Source organism: Mytilus galloprovincialis, chromosome 12, assembly GCF_965363235.1.
Source record: "Mytilus galloprovincialis chromosome 12, xbMytGall1.hap1.1, whole genome shotgun sequence".
NCBI classification, from domain to species: domain Eukaryota; kingdom Metazoa; phylum Mollusca; class Bivalvia; order Mytilida; family Mytilidae; genus Mytilus; species Mytilus galloprovincialis.
This window is the reverse complement of record NC_134849.1, coordinates 78,696,089-78,720,467: the sequence shown is the minus strand read 5'-3', so window position 1 is coordinate 78,720,467 and position 24,379 is coordinate 78,696,089. Positions and strand designations below refer to the sequence as shown.

Sequence of the window (24,379 nt, the reverse complement as noted above, 5' to 3'; positions counted from 1 at the left end):
CTGTAGGCTTAATTTTAAGGCTTCTATATCTCCCCTCAAAGCAGCTGAAGTAAGTTTCTGTAAGTATAACATAGAAATTACATTTAATCTTGATAATCAATGTCTGCATCATTCTGTAGAAATAATTTTTAGGCTTCTTTATCTCTATCCCCAGCAGCTGTTGTAAGTTTCTGTAAGTAAACCATAATAAAAATATATTGTAATGAATGTCCTTACTGTTAAATTATGTAATATTTATGTATTCTTCTGTTTAGCAATAACTACATAAATCAGTAGTATCCTTCCTTCAAATAACAGACAGAGAGGTATTCTTTAAATAGCATATAATTGTTGGAATTTATGCATTTTATGTTATCAAGAAAAACAACAAGAGTGCACACGCTGAAATGTCTCGCCTTCTTTACTAATCATTGACATTAGTCCTAAATAAAAAGCTTTATCACAACTGTCACATCAACTTAACATTAACAAAGAAATCTAAACATTGACCAATGAACCATGAAAATGAGGTCAAGGCATGTACAGCTAACAATTCTTTCAAACAACAGATATAGTTGACCCAGTGCTTATAGTTTAAGAAAACCAGACCAAAACACAAAAACTAAACATTGAGCAATGAACCGTGAAAATGAGGTCAAGGTCAAATAAAACCTGTGCGACTGAAAAATACATCATAAAATATTTCCATACAACAAATATAGTTGACCTATTGCATAAAGTATTAAATGAAAAGACCAAAACTCAAAAACTGAACTTTTACCACTGAACCATGAAAATGAGATCAAGATCAGATGACACCTGCCAGCTAGACATGTACACCTTACAATCATTCCGTACACCAAATATAGTAAACCTATTGCATACAGTATAAGAAAAACAGATCAAAACACAAAAACCTAACTGTAACCACTCAACCATGAAAATGAGGTCAAGGTCAGATGACACCTTACAGTCCTTCCATACACTGAATATACTAGATCAATTGCTTATAGTATCTGATATATGGACCTGACCACCAAAACTTAACCTTGTTCAATGTTCACTGATCCATGAAATGAGGTCGAGGTCAATTGAAAACTGTATAATAGGCGTGAGGACCTTGCAAGGTACACACATACCAAATATAGTTATCCTATTACATATAATAAGAGAGAATTTAACATTACAAAAAATATTTTTTAAGAAGTCACTTAACCATAAAAATGAGGTCAAGGACATTGGACATGTGACTGACGGAAACTTCATAACATGAGGCATCTATATACAAAGTATGAAGCATCCAGGTATGCATCCTTCTAAAATATAAAGCTTTTAAGCTTTCAAGGCTCCGTGTTGAAGGCCGTACTTTAAACTATAATGGTTTACTTTTTAAATTGTTATTTGGATGGAGAGTTGTCTCATTGGCACTCACACCACATCTTCCTATATCTATTTAAGACGTTAGCCGCCGTCGGATCACTAAACCTATATCGAGCTTGCTGCGACTTAAGTCGCAGGCTCGACAAAAATTGTTAACCTTCAACAATTTTTTTTTTATAGAATCATGGACTCGATTAGTGTTTTTTGGACTTTGACCTTTGTCCTTTAAAGACATGTAATACACTTATTCCTTTAGTTGCCCCTACTTTTGTCCTTTTTAAGACATGTAGTTGTGTTTCATTCACTTAGTCCTTTAATTGCCCCTAGGTACTTTCTCATACTTTTTTTATATCAGCTAGTAGAAATCTCTATATTAACTTACTTAAAGAGATACATATATAAATTTATGTAGACTGAATAAATGTAGATGTGGGATATCATAAAGTAATGACTGCAACCCAACTAGAAAAAAAGTGTGTTGTATCAGTCGTCTCTTAATACCATAGATAGATTGATCTTATTTAACTCACATGAACTTAACAATGGCAAGGGGAGATAACTTCTGTATTTTATTTTTTTTTATTTAGAAAAATTGTCCCAATATTTTTTTTCAAATAACTCTACAGACCTACTTATTTGACATTGTAAACAAGGATTCTGAAGGTACTACATAAATAATACACTATCTCCCACCACCCACTTTTAGAATCTTTTTTTTTCTTTCCAACCTCCCCCCCCCCCCACTTTCCACCTCCCTCAAAAGTTGTCCACCCCCTTATACATCATGTACATTCATACTTGAAAAATATTCGCTCAATTTCTTAAACCGCATTTTTGTTTGTTTTGTTAAGTTACTGAATACTGATTCAAATGCTGTTTGTGTCACTATTTAATGAGTAGAAGTGTCAAATGTTTTTGAGTGCACCTTGCTTTGTTTTTGGAATAAGTAGTTTGGTAGTTCACTTACAATTCTACTAGTTTTTATCTCAAGTTATCACATACTTGTATCTAATTGTACACTAATGGGGAACAAAACTACAAATGACAAGGAGACTATTAAGTAAATTTTACCTCATTCCAACTTTCCATTATAGCCTAAAAATAGAAAAGAAAAGTTATATTCAATATATACTGTTGAGTTTTAATTGAGGTATTTGTGTTATTGCCAATTGAAAATACATGGTCACTATGGGTGGTAAATAAAGGCAACAGTAGTATACCGCTGTTCAAAACTCATAAATCCATGGACAAAAAACAAAATCGGGGTAACAAACCAAAACCGAGCGAAACGCATTAAATATAAGAGGAGAACAACGACACAACATCGAAACGCAACACACACAGAAACAGACCAATCATCAGACAAAACACCACGAGAATAACAAATGTAACATGAAAACCAAATACATGAATTTGGGATAGACAAGTACCGTGCCACGTCTTATCTCAATATCTCAAAAATAAGAGAAAACACAAACGACTCAACGTTAAAATGCAACACAAAGAGAAACGAACAATATATAACAATGACCATCTTCCTGACTTGGTACAGGACACTTTTAAAGGGGAATAAAAGTGGTGGGTTGAACCTGGTTTTAAGGCATGCCAAACCTCGCACTTTAATGGCAAAGTTAAATATAACATTGAAATGACAACATAATATTACAGGACTACAATACAAATAAATAGGAGAACATATTAGACACAGAAAAACATGATTAATAGATAACAAAAAGCATCAGGTTTAAAATTCAATACGCCAAAAACGCGCCTTGCCCACACAAGACTCACCAGTTACGCCCAGATATAAAAGATCGAAAGTGAAAAAAGTACAAAGTTGTACAGCACTGAAGATCAAAAGTTGAAAAGGTTTCGCAAAATACGGCATTGTTTTTATGCCCGGGATAAGAACATTCTTATTATATAGAACAATTCATGCTATTGCAAACAGTAAATTTTATCAAATGAATATGAAAGAGATATACACAAAGAAACTAAAGTATTAACTAATTACAGAAAACTAAACCTGAATACATAACGCCTAGATATAAAAGATCGAACGTGAAAAAGGTACAAAGTTGTACAGCACTGAAGATTAAAAGTTGAAAAGGTTTTGACAAATACGGCATTGTTATTATGCACGGGATAAGAACATCTGACCTAATATTTTCATCTTCTTATTTTATTCAAATAATATATAATAGCATTGAAACAGTCATTTATCTCACCTTTTCTGCACTTTTTAAAGTTAATGAACTGAACTCAAAACCTTAAAAATCTGATCACATACCTAAATGAGGTACAAACGTATTCTACAAGCAGGGTGTGACTTTTTCTATCAAACACCAGAACATGTATTGCACTTTCCCAGACCTAAAAATTTCAAGTTTTATTTACCAGCATTAAGACACACATAAAGAACAATATTAAATATCATATTGCAGCTTCTCCAAACACTGTCTATAATCAACTAGAACAGTCACAATAAATTCAATCATTTTTTTTTTTATACTGTATGTGCCTGTTGAACGACAGGACCAATAACGTAGTGGAATTAGTTAGAAGCTGTGTACCATTTTTGTTTTTCCTTCATTGTTGTAGTAGGCTGTTGATTTTTTTCTTTTGAAATGTTTCACATTTTATCATACCAAGTCTTTTTATAGATGATTATATGGTTTGGGTTTTGGCTTTAGCTCATTGTTGAAGGCTATTGGACGACCTGTTATTGTTTATATCTTTGTTCTATGGTCTAGGAATAATTGTATCATTGTTAATCATACCACACCTCCTTAAGGTAACTTTGAAGTAGACAAATAGACTTGTGTCGCTGCATGCAATTGATAGGACATTTCTGGAATCATGTCTTTCACCAGAAAATATCCTCAATTTTGCACGCCTTTGTGACGTCATTTACCAGTTAGAAGGCAGGCCTGTATCCCTGCTCTATTAAATTTTCAAGCACTTTCAGAATCGTCATTCTGCAGGGTAGCTTAGAAATAATTTGTGTTCCGTAAATACGCAATCTTAATTCCCATACCACTTAAGGGAGGGTCACCAACTTATTAAATTTTTATCTTCCAAATATTTTGTGCCATATACGATCAATTTTTTTTACCCATTCGCTCAACATGTGTTGGAAGTGACGATGCCTACATTTTAGTTATGTGGTGATGGAAGTCATATGACAGATTTAAGTAACTACCGTGTCCCGGAACTGGCCTATTGAGGTAACATATTCACTGATACATAAATGATCATTCCCTAAAATCATTAAAGCCAAGAAAACTTTCATGAAAATTTTCTTTGTACAATGCACAACAGAAAATACAAGAATATGTCCATAGTACATGGATGCCCCACTAGCACTATCATTTTCTATGTTCAGTGGACCGTGAAATTAGGGTCTAAACTCTTATAATTAGAAAAAATCATATCATAGGGAACATGTGTACGAAGTTTCAATTTGATTGGACTTCAACTTCATCAAAAACTATCTTGACCAAAAGCTTTAACCTGAAGTGGGACAGACGCATTTTCTATGTTCAGTGGACCGTGAAATTGAGGTCAAAACTCTAATTTGGCATCAAAATTAGAAAGATCATATCATAGGGAACATGTGAACTAAGAGTCAAGTTGACTGGACTTAAAAAATAACAACAAAAAAAACCTTCCTTGACCAAAAACTTTAACCGGAAGTGGGACGGACGGACCGACGAACAGACGAACGAACGGACGCATAGACCGAAAACACAATGCCCCTATGTGGGGCATAAAAACTGCTAACAAACTACAACTCAACATTATCAAGCTGTTCATCAAATATGAAATCATTCTCTTCCATAGAAGTCAAGAAAAAGAAATTTTCATTGTACAATAAGTGTTGTATAATTTCAAACTATTGGTAAACAAGCAGTGGATGTACGGCAGAGGAAAACTGCTTGCAGAGTGTATTGTTAAAACTCACCACCTCCCACACTAAATGTGAACAAAATACCACAACACCATATAAGATTAATGAGGCAGTTTTTTTGAATTGAATTTTTTTTTTGTAATCTTAAAAAACATATCTTATACGATACATACTTATTAGATAAATACTGATGAATGTACATCTAAGGTCAGCCTATTTTATAAGTAAAATTGTTTCGTCATCTAAAGCATCTGTGACAAATAACTATAAATCTTATTTTCTTGTTTAAGTCTGATATATGTAAAATATATGTATCATTTAAAAATACTTCATTGGTACTTCTTTTTATAATTAACTGTTATGAATGTTCCTTCTAAATATAATAATGTTTGTGTGTTATCTCCCTGTTTCCTATAAACATATCAATGTTTGTGTGTTATCTCCCTGTTTCTTATAAACATATCAATGTTTGTGTGTTATCTCCCTGCATAAACATATCAATGGTTGAGTGTTATCTCCTGTTTCGTATAAACATATCAATGTTTGTGTGTTATCTCCCTGTATAAACATATCAACGTTTGTGGGTTATCTTCCTGTATACACATATCAATGTTTGTGTGTTATCTCCCTGTTTCTTATAATCATGTCAATGTGTGTGGGTTATCTCCCTGGTTTTTTTTTATCTAAACATATCAATGTTTGTAGGTTATCTTCCTGTTTCTTATAAACATATCAATATTTGTGTGTTATCTCCCTGTATGAACATATTAATGTTTGTAGGTTATCTCCCTGTTTCTTATAATCATGTCAATGTGTGTGGGTTATCTCCCTGTTTTTTTTTATCTAAACATATCAATGTTTGTGGGTTATCTCCCTGTTTCTTATAAACATATCAATGTTTGTGTGTTATCTCCCTGTATGAACATATTAATGTTTGTGGGTTATCTCCCTGTTTCTTATAAACATATGAATGTTTGTGTGGTATCTCCTTGTTTATTATAAGCGAATCAATGTATGTGGGTTATCTTCCTGTTTTTTAAAAATATATGAATGTTTGAGTGTTTTCTTCCTGTTTCTTATAAACATATTGATGTTTGTGGGTTATCACCATGTTCCTTATAAACATATGAATGTTTGTGTGTTATCTCCCTATTTCTTATAAACATGTGAATGTTTGTGGGTTATTTCCCTGTTTCTTAATCTAAACATATCAATGTTTGTGGGTTATCTCCTTGTTTCTTAATCTAAACATATTAATGTTTGTGGGTTATCTCCCTGTTCCTTATAAACATATGCATGTTTGTGTGATATCTCCCTGTTTCTTATAAGCAAATCAATGTTTGAGTGTTTTCTTCCTGTTTCTTATCAACATAATGATGTTTGTTGGTTATCTCTATGTTCCTTAAAAACTTATGAATGTTTGTGTGTTATCTCCCTATTTCTTATAAACATGTCAATGTGTGTGGGTTATCTCCCTGTTTCTTAATTTAAACATATCAACATTTGTGGGTTATCTCCCTGTTTTTTATAAACATATCAATATTTGTGTGTTATCTCCCTGTATAAACATATTAATATTTGTGGGTTATCTCCCTATATAAACATATCAATGTTTGTGTGTTATCTCCCTGTAAAAACATATCAATGTTTGTGGATTATCTCCCTGTTGCTTATAAACATATCAATGGTTGTGGGTTATCTTTCTGTATAAACATATAAATGTTTGTGGGTTATCTCCTTGTATAAAAATATAAATGTTTGTGGGTTATCTCCCTGTTTCTTATACACATATCAATGATTGTGTGTTATCTCCCTGTATAAACATATAAATGTATGTATGTTATCTCCCTTTTTCTTATAAACATATAAACGTTTGTGGGTTATCTCCCTGTTTCTTATGAACAAATCAAGTTGTGTGTGTTATTCCCTGTATAAACATATTAATGTTTGTGTTTTATCTCCCTGTATAAACATATCAATGTTTGTATGTTATCTCCCTGTATAAACATATCAATGTTGTGTGTTATCTTCCTGTATAAAAATATCAATGATTGTGGGTTATCTCCCTGTATAAACATATCAATATGTGTGGATTATCTCCCTGTTTCAATAAAATAAACTTACAATAAAGGTACAGTTAGTGGACAAAAATGAGTTCTCAATAAAAACATGTCCTATCATTTCAACTAAAATCAAAATTTAAAAACAAAAATATTACTTTATGAGCGATTTTTATAAAATTATACCATAAGATGTAGAAATGGTCTGATTTTGTTTTTTATCTGGTCTAGATTTTCGTGAGGGTCGTTTTCATTTTCTGATGGGTGAAACACAATTGAAATTTTTACGATTTTAATTTGGTAAGAATACATAGCAAAGTTTTCCACAAATATTTTCCTTGTGCTCACCTCAACAGAAAATTAAATTGAGCCTGAATAATATCATTGCCATAAATATAATTCCTAAATGTTATGGCCCGCTTCATTAAAATGTAGACCTTGTCAGAAGAGGTTATTTTTGATTTGTTGACTATATATTGACCTGTATACATCACCATTCTTGCTTTGTTGGATTGCTGTCTAAATGAGATATAGCTCACATTTTACGTTTGAAACAAATTTCAAAAGTAACTGATCCTATATAGTTCACATATAATGTACACTTTTGATATGTACCTATAATAACTTGACTGGACAAGGATCACATTGACTGGACAAGGATATTAAAAATACAAATAATAGATATTCAAACTAAAGACAAGGCTAAAAAAGAAAACAGCAACAAACAACAGTACACAAAACAAAAAATAAACAAGCATACTGACATTATTGTATGGTAATACATAGTCCCCTACCGTTTAAAAAATCATTGTACTGGAACAAAATGTTAACTTGATCTATAACTTGTCATGGTGTAAACTATATAACAAATATTTTCAAGTATGACGACGAAAAGTGTGGAAAACTGATTATTTAAGGAAATTTTGGAAGTCCAAGGACCATAACTCTGCACAAAAATATCAAACCGGAACAAAATTTTAGTTTGATCTGTAACTTGTCATGATAAAACTTTTTACCAAATATTAAATCAATATCTTCAAGCATGATGAAAGAAAGTGAGGAAAAGTGATTATTTGAGTGAATTTTCCAAGTCCAAGGACATAACTCTGCATAAAATCATCAGACCAGAAAAAAATTTGAACTTGATCATGATAAAACTATAAACCAAATATTAAATTAATATCTTCAAGCATGACGAAAAAAAGGGAGGAAAACTGATTATTTGAGTGAATTTTCAAAGTCAAAGGACCACAAATCTGCACAAAATCATCAGCCCGGAAGGATAAAATATTTTAAGATTCCTATGTATCTTTAGATCAATTTTTAAAATAATGATTTCAGATATATTTGCATTAGTTTATAACTTACTGACGGCCTCATTGAGAACCCTCTACCCCATTTTATTTATACGTTTCGTAATTTAAAAAATATATATAAGAAGATGTGATATGAGTTCGAATGAGACAATACTCCATCCAAATCATAATTTATAAAAGTAAACAATTCCTATTTAAATTCTTGCCATTATTTTGAAATTACGTCATTGTCATTTTGTATAGAAGTTCCAGAGAAAAATCTGAAGCCTATTAAAAAAAAAAAAAGCACTCGTACTGGTGTGAAATGACCCAGTTAGCTCTTGATTATCTCCCCCCCCCCCCCCATAAGTTGTAATATTAACTTTCAACAATTTACAAACTAGATTATTGATCGTTCCAATCTTATTTCATTATTTAATGTTCACTTACCTGAAATAAAAAATTGACAGGACCTCGAATACAAATATATCTTCAAACTGAAAGTATAAAATATATCAAATTCAGTTTAAATGATGTTTATAACCCTAGAACTGTAAAAGTGACGCTTTCCAAATTTGTAAATGATCTCAATTTTGTGGTATTTAACAGTGTGCATAAGTTTCATCAGATAAAGTGAGAAAGAAAACGAAAATGTCGGCATTTTTTTTTTAAAAGGGGCATAACACTAAAACGGTAAATTTGAATTCAAACTGGTTTCCTTGATTTTGGAGATTATCACTTTCGGCGAATAAAAAAAATAGTAAAATAGGTAAAAATTTGTCAGAATTTATTTTCCGGATAATATAAATTTAACAAAACATGCAGAATGTAGTGACAATCAAATGTTAACAAGTTTGATATTTTTCATTCGCCTGACGTATCTTGGACATTATGTGAAACCATTTCTAAATCTAAACAGACATTTGTCCACATACAATGGTATCATATCTTTTGTCATCATTTCTTTTGTATATTTTTGGAAATATATTGCACCAATAAGAACACAAAAGGTAACATTTTGTATCTTTGCAAACAATCTATCTGTTAATGAAGATTTATTACTTAAATCGGGTCTTAACCATCCGCAATAAAAATATCTCTAAAAGTCTAGACGAAATAAAGGGACTTCAGAGTTATGACGTCAAAGGAAGCGTCACAAAAAAAAATGAATTGAGTAGCCTTGCAAGATGTCATTATTATTTGGACCAGTAATTTATAATCTTTGTCAACTGTCACGTATCGGGTCTCTGTACCGATCGTCACGTGCGTTTTAATGATCGTTGATATACTAGTTAAATATGGCTATAACTTGAGTATATATGAATATTTCACTGTTGTTTAGAACTAGGACCACTTGGGACCATGCAGTATTTCAACTAGCACGTCTTATTTCAACATACTTATTTTTGTATCCACAATATAATGTGTACATATATTCAATTATGTTTGACCAAAACTGTCTATTTTTAACATGTTTTTCACAATAATAAAAAGACTTATTCTTTTACAGGCAGAGGGAAATTGTAGGTCTTTTTGATTTGCGATTTCTTACTTTTTCTGTTGCGCAACACTTGGAAATAAGCATATATGAAATTGCAATCGGGATTAACCTGGTTTTCATAAGTTACACTTAAGGGTAAATATTAAGAAAGCTGTGAAAATTGCACAATTTGGTTGAACAGATTAGGATGTTGAATTGGTGGTCTGATACCTATAAATCAGACAGTTTGCAGCCGTGTCGATTGATCCAGGGACCTTTGAGGGCGTACGCTGCACTCTGAAAACAGATTTTTTTTATTCCATCTTATGATTTAACTAATTTTTTTTAACAAACAAACGTTACAAAAGTTCCGCTCTTATAACACCTTATCTTTTTGTATCCGTCATTACTGGACATCACATAGATTCTCGGGTCAAGTGTTGCAGATACCTAAATAGTGATTCATTTATCAAGTCTATTTCCGATCGCCGATTGTAGATATGTTCTGTTTTCTTAAATAACGCCGCCAATGTCTTTAAAAAAAATCATGTAGCAAATCTGAGTCTTGTATTTTGACTGCTACAAAGTCCTATATGGTAAACAACAAAGCTGCCTAGAACCAATTTTCATTTTAGAATTAATAAAGGGACATTCAATTTAATATATCAACAGCTAAGGTGATTATATCTTGTCAAAGACTCCTTAGAAATTTGTCAGGTACATTTTAATCTCTCAGTTGCTTTGTTTCAAACACTTCTGATGCCAAATTGTGCGAACATTGAGCAATTCCTGAATTTACATATTAAGACAACATAGATATGTTATTTGCCAATTGGACATAAAAAATGACTTTTGATATCCCTCAGAATAAAACTTCCATTCCATTTAAGATATTAACTGACTCTGAATTGTCCAATGTACTAGTACTAAATATGATCATGTGAATAGTTTACTTGAAAGAACATTATTTGCTTGCTGAATGAAGATCAGAAAGAAAAAAAAATAAGAAAAGATCTGACATTTGGTCCTCAATCGGCAATACTTATACAAATACAATATCAGTGTCCGCTTTCGATAATAAACTTGTAATTGACTATAAAGCGGAAAGACTTGTTGAGTTAAGTAAATGTTTTGACGTACAAAAAAAAGGAAAAGAAAAAAAATCAGGATAATGAACAAGGAATTGGACAAAACTATTGTCCTGTCTATAAGTTCATTGACACTCCGGAAGGCGCCTGCTATTAAACATTGTTCTTTAAATAGAATCTAAACATACGTTATGTCATGTCAATGTTGTTTACTTTTATTCATACTTTTTAATAATAGTTTAACTATGCATTAGAAAAGACGAAGGATTTAAGTCCAAAGTTTTATTTGTTGTTTAAGTGTAGGTGTTGTCATGCAGATAAAATAAATCAGCAAATCAAATTCATAAGTTGAAAACAAACTACAAAGCCTTGGCTATCAAAAAGAAAAAGATCAAAAGATAAAGCACAAAGTAGAAAACTAAAGACTGAGCAACCAGAACTCGACAAAAACTGAGGTTGAAGTCAGTGCTATGAAAGGGTCCGGCTCTTCATATGTCTCCCGTCGAGTTTCTAATGGTAGTAATACGTTCAATTAGATATGTCACAATCGGGATGTTATAGTTATCTCAAGAGGATGCATGTGTCAGTTTTTCTAGCTTAATTAAACACATTTTCGCTTCATTACATCTAGTTGAGAACGCCAATTCTTTAATATACTATGTATATATTATTCTATAGCATTCACCTTTTATGAGCCTCAAATACACGGTTAATTAATTTTTAAAATTATATTAAACTAACAGTGAGACCCAGTGGTCATGATGTAGAGGTTTGAGTCGATGGTTTATATGCATAAAGCGTTGAGTTTAAATCCCTCCATAGAAACTAGACTGGTTCTACCTTTCATTTGAAAGTAAGTATTTTTCGTATATGTGGCCGAGTTGTCTAAATAATTCATCACTAGTCAGTCAACACTGAGCTTGTAAGTTCAAACCCCGCTCGTGTGTTTCCTTCGGTATAAGTTTGTAACTCGGATTTGTTTCCTCTCAATCGATTTATGACTTTTGAACAGCGGTATACTACTGCTGCCTTTATTATACACTTTGTTGAAATATTCCTGACTTGGTACTTTAAGAAAAGATTGTAATATTTTTCTGTCTATTCAAAATAACATAAAAAATATGGCGCACATTTTAAAATAACCCGCTAAAAATATATTTCTTACAGTTTAATTGAAAATTCCATTTTAAGCCGGAGTAAATCATGAAACATAAAGTTGGTGACGTAACGGAAACATGACAAAATCATGTCTAATGACAAACACTGTCAGCCAATAAGAAGACACGTTACATTAAAAAATTAATTATGTGCACTCGACTAAAATCTTAATATACAAGTTTTCCTATCGATGGTCAGTTTTTTTTATTATAATCCATTGCGGCCAAAATGTTACAAAACAAAGGAAAGCATGCAAAACAACGAAACTCAAGCTGGATATTCGGTAGGGTTGATCTGGTTCAGATCACCCCAGGTAGAAAAAGGAGCTAGGATGTAACATAACATGTGTCTAGGCCACCTGATTTGATCTTTAAAATGATATAAATATTTAATGGTACCTGTGCGTGTTAAATAATAAGGAATTTATGTTAACTTCTTTGTTAGATATACTTTTAAATATAATTATCTTTGTTAGCTAACTATTAAAAGTATTGATAGTTATTAAAAATCAAGAATGGTGGAATAAACAAGGAAGATTGGAAAACCTGTAAGACTTGTTTATAAGTTTATTAGAAATGTGTGAATCTTACAAGGCTTATCAAGTTTGCATTATGACGTGCAGCTTTTCTTTTTGGTTTCCTTTGCATTGAATTATATAATTTGGTAAAATAGTTACTTGAAAAGTTGTCTGTTTAAATTTCAGAATGAGGTTAATACAAAGAGAGCATATATACGTGTAACATATGGTATCATTCAACAGTAGCAGATCCAGAACTTTCATAGGACCTTGGTATACGAAAAGTACATTTAGAAAACAGAAGGTTAAAAATCAGTTTCATAAAAATGACTAAATACACTTTTTTTTGGACATAAGACTTAGATGTATACCTTATACGCTCATTTTCACAAACATCTACAAAATTAGCTTTTCTTATAAAGGTCATTTAATGTAAGAAAAACATATATACTTCACGATATTTGTATTACTGTCTGAATAATAAAAAAAGTCAAATAACAACAATATCGAACTTCAAGGAAATTTCAAATGGCAAAATCAAAAGCTCAAACATATATCAAACGAATAGAAAACAGCTGTCATATTATATATGATAAATAAAAATACACATTTAAAATATCAAAGTAAAATTACCTTTTAAATAATCCTTTTTGTTAAAATGAATTTTTGTTTTCGTTTCCTTTATAAACATTGCCGATTGCCGACAAGTCCTTTCTATATACGGGTATCTAGTATATATAACAATATCCTTCAATGCAATGCAATATACGTTTATTGAACAGATAACAATTAAAAAGTCTTAAAAACAGTTTTGTAATAAAGCATATTAGCATCATAAACACTTTTTTTATGGTTCTACCTATGTTAGCGTTTACTTATAGCTCAAACCTTGCGACATAACACAATCATTTTGAAAGCCATTTTATTCTTTATCTACATTTCAAGGGAATGATTTAACATGCTTTCTATATCCCAATAGATTTAAACTTCTCCATTTCTCTTGCTTAAATAGTTTTCTTGATAGCAGCAACTCTCTATCATGGAAATCATAATTGAAATTCAAGCCCGAGGATATTTAATAATAATAATTGTAAAATATTGTTCTCCATAATACTCCATACTTGTATGAAGTATAGCGAAATTAGAGACCTGTATTTTAATAAGATTAAAGAATTTCCAAAATGCATGTTTATTTCAAGTAGTAGAAATATCACATTAAAGCGTAGTGCTATTATTTATATTGTGTATATATTTGTATAATATTGTTTAAATGCCTTTAACCTTTCTGGCTATAACTGGGCATCATAATAATTAAATAGATAAATTAGTCAATTCAAATGGATACAAACGGGCTTTTATTGAATAGACAAATAATGCAGAAACAAGCTGCTATTTGAAAAGTTCTATTCATGTATATACACGATATATCACGTGTAACTTGTTCGATCTAGAAAACGACTTAATGTTGAATGTAGAAAATATGTTTCAAATCATATGCTCCGAGTGAAGATTCGAATGGAATACATAAACTTCTATTTCATAAGATTAGTCAGTGTTAATTAGTAGAGAGTTACACAATCAAGATTGTCAATAAGATTGCAAGAGCCATTACAATATATTTATCATCCAAAAGCTGTAGTATACTCCAGAAATAATGTATGTCATGAATCGTTTATGATCTATTAGATCTGATCTATCTATCTTATGAATTCTTTAGTAGCTATTGTCAGAAATTAAGTCAACACTACAGAACGATCAGTTGTAGAGCCCAGACGGAACGACTATTGACAGAATGTTTGTGAAGTACAAGTAGCCAATGATAGTTATATATTCATTACGACGTACTAGAAAAGACATTTCAAATCTCATGTTTGAGTAAAAAATGACTAAAGAAAAGTACTCAGAACAAGCATTTTGATAGTTAGATGCTACACGGACATAGTTTTGTAAAAAATTGTTTAACATCTTATTTTGATCAACAGTTTAAAGTGTTATACATTACAATTACCGCATGACAAACTGTAGTTATACTCTTGTTCAACACCTCACTAGTCATTGTTAATATGAAACCTACCGAAACAAAGGAAAACAGATTTAAAGATTATATTTATTAGTATAAAGAAAATCCATTTTGGTCTTAATTACAAAAAAGTTGTTTTGGTGGACGACTATGATAGTACGCTATTATTGAGAGACAACGATAGGAATTTCTATAGTGTATTATTCAGTTCACCACGTTTTTGTATAACAACAAACTGTCACCAGCCCAATAGTCAGCACTTCTGTGTTGACATGAAATGTCATTGATATGGTGATTATTATAAAGAAACTGTTTTTTAAATAATAAGGCTTTTCTACCTCAGGAATAGTTTACCTTATCTGTATTTGGCAAATCGTTTAGGAATTTTTGGTACTATGCTCTTTAACCTCGTACTTGTTTGGTCTTAATTAACTCTTTTGAATTCGAGGGTCACTGATGAGTCTTGTGTACAAAAACGCGCGTCTAGCTCAAATACAAAATCTCCATCTTGGTTCCTATGGTGATTATTTAAAAAACAAAATATAGACAATAATTTTACAATTGGTCAAAGTACAAAATGCCTTTCTGACGATAATCATTTTGTGTTAGAGTTACCATTTACTGCATTTGGATATGTGAATAATAGGTCAATAATTGTCATCTTTCGATTAGGTTATTGTTTTACATCACAGTGCAATGTAAAACAAATATAACTGTAATAGCTAAAAAAAAATATATGTATGGGTAATGATTTTACCATGAACTATATCTATAGTTGGCGATTTATAAAATATTTCATTCAATATATGAATAGGAGTTGAAATCCCAAATGCATGTCTGTACTCAAATCTCATATTGAGAACACCCCCCTTTTCGTGTGCATCTATGACACTAAGTTTTGATAAAGTAAAACAATAATGTTTTTGTAGAATATATTTACATATTTTGCAGGAAGATACTCCTCTTTTCACTCGGGATTTAACCTAACGAAGTACTAAATGTACTAAAAATACCGTCATTGCAAGTCGTCTTGCTATGCAGTGAGTAACGGAGTTTTTCCACTTAATTTTGCTATAATGATTATGATAACAGAGATAAAAGATAAAAAAAAAAATGATCACTGAAATACTCCCTCTTTTCAACTAAAAAATCCTTTATACGCATACATAGATGATATGTCTTTAAACTGCAATAGTGCAAGCACTGTTTTTCATTTTGAAATAGGTGTACATCGAATATGACCTTAAGAAGTTTTACGGGTGATATGCTACCGCAGAAAGTTGTTTGCGCGTTTTACTGTTAACTGGACGTATTTTGTATAATTTTGGGATATTATCGAGTGCAAAATAAAATTCCTTATCACCTGTTGTATATAATTTCATCAATTAGAACTCATTTAAATATTTTTAAGAACACATATAGATAATAGGGCATATTTAAAAAAAAATATATATATATCTTGTATTTGAAGCAAATATCTTAAAATTAAAACAACAAAGTGATATTTATCATATATTTAAGAAGATTAAACGTACGGGGAAAAAATTCTTAAATTTTTAAGATAACACTTTTGTATGTTGGCGGACGTTATTTCATCAGAGTCGACGTTCACTATGCTCCTCAATCTCACATGTGAAATGGGTTCACCTATAATAATTTTTATATCTGGTATGAAATCATATACTGAGTGGGATGGACATACTTTCTACAGGACAAAGAACCAGCTCATCAACATTGGTTCGATTTTCGGAACCAGTCAGAATGGGGTCAACAATTCCAAATTTCCAGTCGACACATTTTCAGAAACGTATTACAGTAAACAAAATTATTTTATAATAAACCCAAAGATAGTATAAAATGTAAAAGTCTATGGCCTTATCATGTCCAACCTCCATAAACTAAATAATTGTCAGTTTGGAAATATGTGATGTTTAAATACGCAGCCATGTGCAGTAGGAACGTGGACCACAATATTTTGTCTAGTGAAGGAGACAACTTGGAAGTTTCTGTTTAAGGCTAACATGTCCTCATGTAGTCGGAATAGGGACAAAATCTGATTCCTCGTGAAGGGAAACAATTAAGAATTTTCTGTTAATTGATATAATATCCTCATGCAGTCGGAAGGGGGACAACACAATCGGATTCCTCATGAAGGCAGACATCTAAGAAGTGTCTGTTCTACAAAATGTATAATACCAAATGAGCTTTTATTAATATTGAAATATTCTTGTTATAAGCGTGGCCGATTTGTTTATTTCTATTTTCTGTACAACTATTTCAAATACATCACAAGACAAATGTTGAAAAAAGTCCAATGAATACAATACAGAACCATATACGCATCACACTCGTTTCTGTGCTGATCAATCAATAGTTCCTTTAGTTATGTAAGTACATCTATATTTGATTAAAAAAGAGTAAAAAAGTCTAGAGTGTCAATTAAATTGTAAGGACCATTTACAGTATCTTAAACTTCTAAGGAGTGTATTACACTCCAGAAATAATGAATGTCATTATTCTTATCTGCTATAATGGAAATTACATTCAGTTTAAAAGTAGCTCGTTTTCATTATTCTTATCTGCTTTAATGCAAAATATTTTCAGTTTTGTGATAGCCGTTGTCAGGAAACTAGTCAACAGAACAGACAAGTCAGTTGTAGAACACTTATTACAGGAACCAAAGACAAAACTGCAGTTGATAGAAGTTTTGTGAAGTAGGTTATGATAAGTAGAAAAAATTAAATTAATTTTCGAAGAAATTAAGAATCTGAAATGTGTTAATAATGATATTGTCTATATTCATAAAAAATCCGCAAGGATAAAATAAAAAAAATATGTTTGTTGTTAAAATAAATATTCACAACAAGCCCTTTTCAATTGTTTAATGCCAGACAGGCATAGTTTGGAAAGATACTGAAATGTGGAAATAATAATATTGTCCTCTACTTTATTCGTTAAGAAATACTTGAGAAGACATTTTTATGCTTGTGTTAAAAATGTTAAAAACGTACCCACAACAAGCATTTTGAATTGTTCACACGGACATTATTTTTGAATATTGTTTTACATTTTATTCTTATCGAAAATCTAAAGAAATATTTCAAAGAGATACATTACAATTACCGCATGACAAATTGTAGTTATATTCAAAAAAGTTTTGTTCAAACGCCTCACATGTCGTTGTAAATATGAAACCTACCGAAACAAAGGAAACGAAGATTTAAAGATTATATTTATAAACATAACATATTTTTGTCTAAATTGCAAAATAGTTGTTTTGATGGACGACTATGATAGTACCATATCATTAAGGGACAACTTGTGGAATTTCTATAGTATTTTATTCAGTAAGAAATAACTGAGTAAGCCACGTTATTGTATAACAACGCCATGTTACCAGGCCAATAGTCAGCACTGCTGTGTTGACATGAATTATCATTGAAATGGTCATTTTTTCACATTTCATTTAAATGTTAAACAAAAACCTTATTGTAAGATGAAAATTATTGACCCATTATTCTCAAATGCAAATACAATAGTATCTTTAATACAAAATTATTGGCGTCAAGCAGTTTGTATTTTTGGACTGTTGCATGAATTATTTTATATTTTGTTTGAAATAAAACTCCACATAGATACCAGGATGGAACTTTTGTATAAGCGTTAGACGCACGTTCGTCTTCAAAAGTAACGTTAGAATTAAAACAAGTTAAATGGTCAAAATAAAGTATATACAGAGTTAAAGAGCATTGTACTAAAAATGTGTAAATGTTTTGCTACATACAGCTTAGGTAATCTATTGATGAGGTAGAAAAGTCTTGTAAACAATTATGTGATTACGCAATTAATAATAAAAAAAATGAAAATAAAAAAAAAATTTCGTCCATTTAGACCATCAAAACATACCTGTTCAATAAGACAGGAATGCAGTTCGTCTTACTTACTATTTGGCTATACTTTTTGGACCTGTTGGATTATAGCTCTTCCTCTTTTATATAAGCTTTGATTTTCAATTATTTTGGTCACGAGCATCACTGAAGAGACATGTATTGTCGAAATGCGCATCTGGTGCAGGAAAATTGGTACCGTTAATGTTATTACTACCACTGGGTTGATGCCTCTGCTGGTGGACTGTTAGTCCCCGAGGGTATCACCAGCCCAGTAGCCAGTACTTCAGTTCTTGCATAAAAATACGGATTGTTTGCGTTATTAAAATTTTCTGTAACAAAATGCTACAAATTATTATAAATTAAGGAATGTATCTCCCTCATGCAAAGCTCTGATTCCTTTCACGGATTTGGCTATACTTTTTGGACCTTTTGTATTATAGCTCTTCATCTTTTATTAAAGCTTTGGATTTCAATTATTTTGGCCACGAGCATCACTGAAGAGACATGTATTGTCGAAATGGTGCAGGAAAATTGGTACCGTAAATGTTATTACATGTGATTGTCCACATGAGACCAAATTACACATAAATTACTAACTATAGACATCATACGGCCTTCAACAAAGCCAGTACCGCATAGTGAGCTATATTTGATCATGAAATTACAAATGTTACCCTTCTCGGGATTGTGTCACCTTGTGTTTTAAGATGGAATAAAATAGATACATTTAAGTGAATTTTGATTTAAGATTTAATAAATTAATGTAAATGTTCTCAAATTTAAAGATTTGAAAGAAAAACTACTTACCTCAAGGCAGTTAAAATCTACATCGTCAAATATTGGAATGTAAGTATCAAATGTGGGAAAATTTCAAAAACATTCCAAATTTAAAAATCTGTACTACATTTAAGTGTGTCCTAATACTTGATTGTCGATGCGTGCAATGTTTCTTTCCGTATTTAAATAAGTTGTGCTCTAGTAGAAATTAACAAAACTACGTTTAGTAAAGAATTTTAAAACTCTTTGATCATTGTCAGTAAGATAAATGGGAGTTACTATATATGTCTGTTGCAACCCCGCACAGGAAACTATTGCGGAAAAGATTAAGGGTATTTACAAGGTTATTTACAATAATGAAACAATATCAACAAACGGAAAAATTGGAGAGATAAAAAAATAAATATGAAAATCTGTACCAAAAATGAAAAAATAATGAAAAAAAAGAATAAAAGAAAATATACATTAAGAAATAATAGTTATCTTTATCTTTATCCTACTGCTATTATGGATAGTTTTCTCATTGACGATCATACTACATCAGTTCTCCTTATCTTTATCCTACTGCTATTATGGATAGTTTTCTCATTGACGATCATACTACATCAGTTCTCCTTATCTTTATCCTACTGCTATTATGGATAGTTGTCTAATTGACGATCTTACTACATCAGTTCTCCTTATCTTTATCCGTCAGTCCTTATGGATAGTGGTCTCATTGGTGATCATAGCACATTAGTTATCTTTATCTTTATCCTTCCGTCCTTATGAATAGTTGTCTTGTTGACGGAAAATACCAGTTACATTTATCTTTATCCTTTTGTTATCAGGAATAGTTGTCTCATTGATGATCATACCACACCAGTTATATTTATCGTTATCCTTACAGGCTCCCGTATTTGGACAAACACAAACAGAATGTGACCTGCCTTAGGTCATATGCATAAACTCATCATAGATACCAGGACTAAATTTTGTATATATGCCAGACGCCCGTTTCGTCTACAAAAGACTCATCAGTGACGCTCGAATCCAAAAAAAGTTAAAATGGCCAAATAAAGTACGCAGTTGAAGAGCATTTAGGACCAAAATTCCTAAAAAAAATTACAAATACAGCTAAGGTAATCTGTGCCTGAGGTAGAAAAGCCTTAGTATTTCAAAAACTCTAAATTTTGTAAACAATTAATTTATAATTATAACCATATCAATGATAATTCATGTCAGCACAAACAAGTGCTGTCTACTGGGCTGGTGATACCCTCAAGGAAATAAATCTCCACTAGCAGTGGCATCGAAACTAGTTTCTTGCAATTTTAATGTTATCGAAATTTTTGAACAAATTCATGCATGTATACTAAACCTGGGAACAGTATATCTAACAATATCTTTCAATATATATGTTCCTAACTAACTAAGCCTTGCATATCTATTTCACATCGACAAATAATGTTTCATTCAGTAGTTGGTGAGTGCAAGCTCATTAACTTTCGAGAATTTGGTAACAATAAAAACCCAGCACTTGGAAAGCGTGAGGGATAGGTGAATTTAAAGAGCCATAACATTGGTTCATATATTTTCTATGTGTTCCCATTTGTTTATTGAACTATTCCTTAATAGTTGTAAAATGATTTGTTGTTATAAATTTGTTCTTTACAAATCTGATTAAATGAACGTGTGCTTACTTTCATAATGTTTCACTTTCGCACTTAATCTGTGAGATGACCAAATGTATAACTAGAGGTTTCGTAGAAAGGTCATGTATACGGGAAAATATCGGCGAACTAGTGTCTTGGAAGTTATTAATGCAATATCGGTACATTTAGGAAGATTTTGATTCTACAAAGGATTTTCTTTTTAATAAAAGTTCACGTTCACTTCTTTTAGAGTAAAACGTAGCCATTCAAGTATATATATACAACATGTTCAACTTTTTTTTTTAAATTTGAAGTTTAATATGACTTTAAACATGTTTGCCGGCGCCTAGTATGAGACAGTGGTGTAACGAACACCATCTATAAAGAAACCAAGTGTCAATCTAAGAGAAATTGCATATAGTTACTGACAACTTAGTAAATCAAAGCCAATACCTTGTTAAATGAAATATCGTCTGTAAGACAGCAAACCAAGCACACAAAAATATAAAGACATTTAGCATGCTGTCCCCAATAATTTATAAGTGTCTGAACATTTAATGCTTATAATATATAAGTATTTGTTCTGACGTCATTCTATTGTTTTACATTGTGTACCTGTTCTTTTTTTAGTGATTAGACTATCATTTCCTTTTAAGAAACCATTATGTTAACTTAAACTGTACAACTTTTTGAAGAATAGCACTTCTCTTTCTTAAAAATATTGGACAGCTAAAGGTAGCATAACTGATTCTTACAGGTAAATAATAGTTCAATCACGGAAATAAATACTATTAATATGACAATTAAAACAAAAATTATTGATTAAAGTTACCTTCATATACAATAATTTTGTCACTCATCAAAACTTGAGAAAAAAGATCACTTTCAAATGGACTTTAACACTACCAATACGTTTAGCACAGTCATTTTTCTCATGTTTTTGAGTTGTCTCTGTTATCTCTAATTCAATTTATTTGTTATGCTCGTTGCAAGTCCTGTTTTTGTTGATTTTGTTTTTTCAAAACATTTATCCTGGTCCCTCTTTGGTTATCAAAATTGACTTCTGGTGTTGCTCTTATTCTTCCAAATACCATTTGACATCTACAATCACGTTATGTTATAGATTTACAACAAAACCTTATCCTTTGTACAAAGTACGATTCTAGAACTTGCTCTATGAACTAGGGGACAACAATATTTTCTATAATGCGTAAGTTTCGGCGTTAATTTACAAGTTGTTTAAATCTGATATTATTACTTGATTATGAATATAATGTAACACTTCACTTATGAACGACAATGAATTTTGGAAGCAGAATGAAGGCATTACTGTATGTTATCTGTCAAAAAAAACCCAACAATTGTTTGTCCGATTCGCGCTTTGTTCGTGCTGATCGTTTTATAAAAGAAAAAAACAAAAAGATGGTTTTTTTTCAAAATGAAATCGATAACATAACTATGTGTCGGTAACATTTGAAAAACACAAGTTATATCAATACACAAATAAACGACCAAAAAGCGACACGACCTTATAGAAAGAAAACAGGAAAACGGTGCGTGGGGTATTCTTTTGATACCGTTTGGGTAACAAGACAAGTTATACCAATACACAAATACACGACAACAGAGCGACACTGTCATATAGAAATAAAACAGGAAAAAGGGGGGTGGGGTATTCTGTTGGTACCGTTAGAGTGAAAACAGTCTCTTGAAAATTATGATGAACAACAAAATAATTTAACTGGTTTCACTACTTTATCACTTTTCTTCGTTTTTTGCATTACGAATACTCTTCTATCACTTTATCCATTTTAAAACAAAAAACGCATGTAAAGTTATATACGGAAAATATGAGCGGAAAATATGAGTAGTCCCTGCGCACGCAAAAATCATGATACGCATATTTTGTATCTTATTCTTCATGAAGCATTACATGTTTTTTACCTTCAGCTGTACTTTCTTTTTATCTATTGTTTTAATGACTTGTACCTGTCTATTAGGATCACAGAGCAAGTAGTTGCGATCGATATCATCGACAATGACTTGTACCTGGTTTTTTAAAGACTTTATACACAAATGTTTGTGATCGATATCGTCCACAATGACTTTTACCTGTCTGTTAAAAACCTACCACACCAATTGTTTGTAATCGTTATCGTCGACATTGACTTTTACCTGTCTATTAAAACCTACCACAACAAATGTTTGTGATCGATATCGTCGACAATGACTTGTACCTGTCTATTTCGATATACCACAACATACCACAACAAATGTTTGTGACCGATATCGTCGATAATGACTAGTACCTGTCTATTCAGACCTACAACAACAACTGTATGTGATCGATATCGTTCACAATGACTTGTACCTGTTCATTAGGACCTCCCACAACAAATGCATATCCATGGTATCGACGACAAATGACCAGTATATTTCCATAAAACTTCCTTCAACAAATGTGTGTGATCGATATCGTTCGCAATGACTTATGCCTGTTCATTAAGACCTCCAAACAAAATGTATATGATTGCTATCGTCGACAATGACTTGTACTTGTCTACAACAAATGTATGTAAATGATATCATCGACAATGACTTGCTTTCACATGTCCATTCAGACATCCCACAAAGATCGATATCGTCAACAATGAACGATATCTTTCCATTAGACTTCCCTCAACAAATGTGTGTGGTCGATATCGTCAATGATGACCTGCACCTGCCTATTAGGACCTCGAACAACAAATGGTTGTGATCTATATCGTTCACAACGACGTATACCAGTCCATTACGATTGATAACTTGGAACTCTTATCTACAAACACCAGAAATCAAACCCCCGAATACGTAAACAAACGCATTGATAAAAAGCAAAACATGATTTTCGGAACTAAAACTTCTCATAAAAAAGGGACGAAAGATACTAAAGGGATAGTCAAATTGATAAATCGAAAATAAACTGATAACGCCTGGCTAAAAATGAAAAACAGACAAACAATAGAACACATGACACAACATAGAAACGTAAAAAATAAGCAACACGAACCCTACCAAAAACTAGGGGGGGCTTCAGGTGCTCCGGAAGGGTAAGAATATCCTGATCCACATGTGGCACCCGTTGTGTTGCTTATGTTTTAACTAATCTGGTAACTAGTCTAATTCGATAGGTCACATTAATGAAAGGGAAA

General features: G+C 31.6%; 1 long non-coding RNA gene across 1 annotated transcript in view; it reads right to left on the bottom strand.

Moving 5' to 3' along the window:
* Positions 1-7,941: 7,941 nt before the first annotated feature.
* Positions 7,942-24,379, bottom strand: part of LOC143054958 (uncharacterized) — a 181,794-nt gene continuing 165,356 nt past the window's right edge. The window contains exon 4 of the long non-coding RNA XR_012971897.1: positions 7,942-7,953. This is a non-coding gene — a long non-coding RNA (uncharacterized LOC143054958). The remainder of the gene's footprint in view (positions 7,954-24,379) is intronic.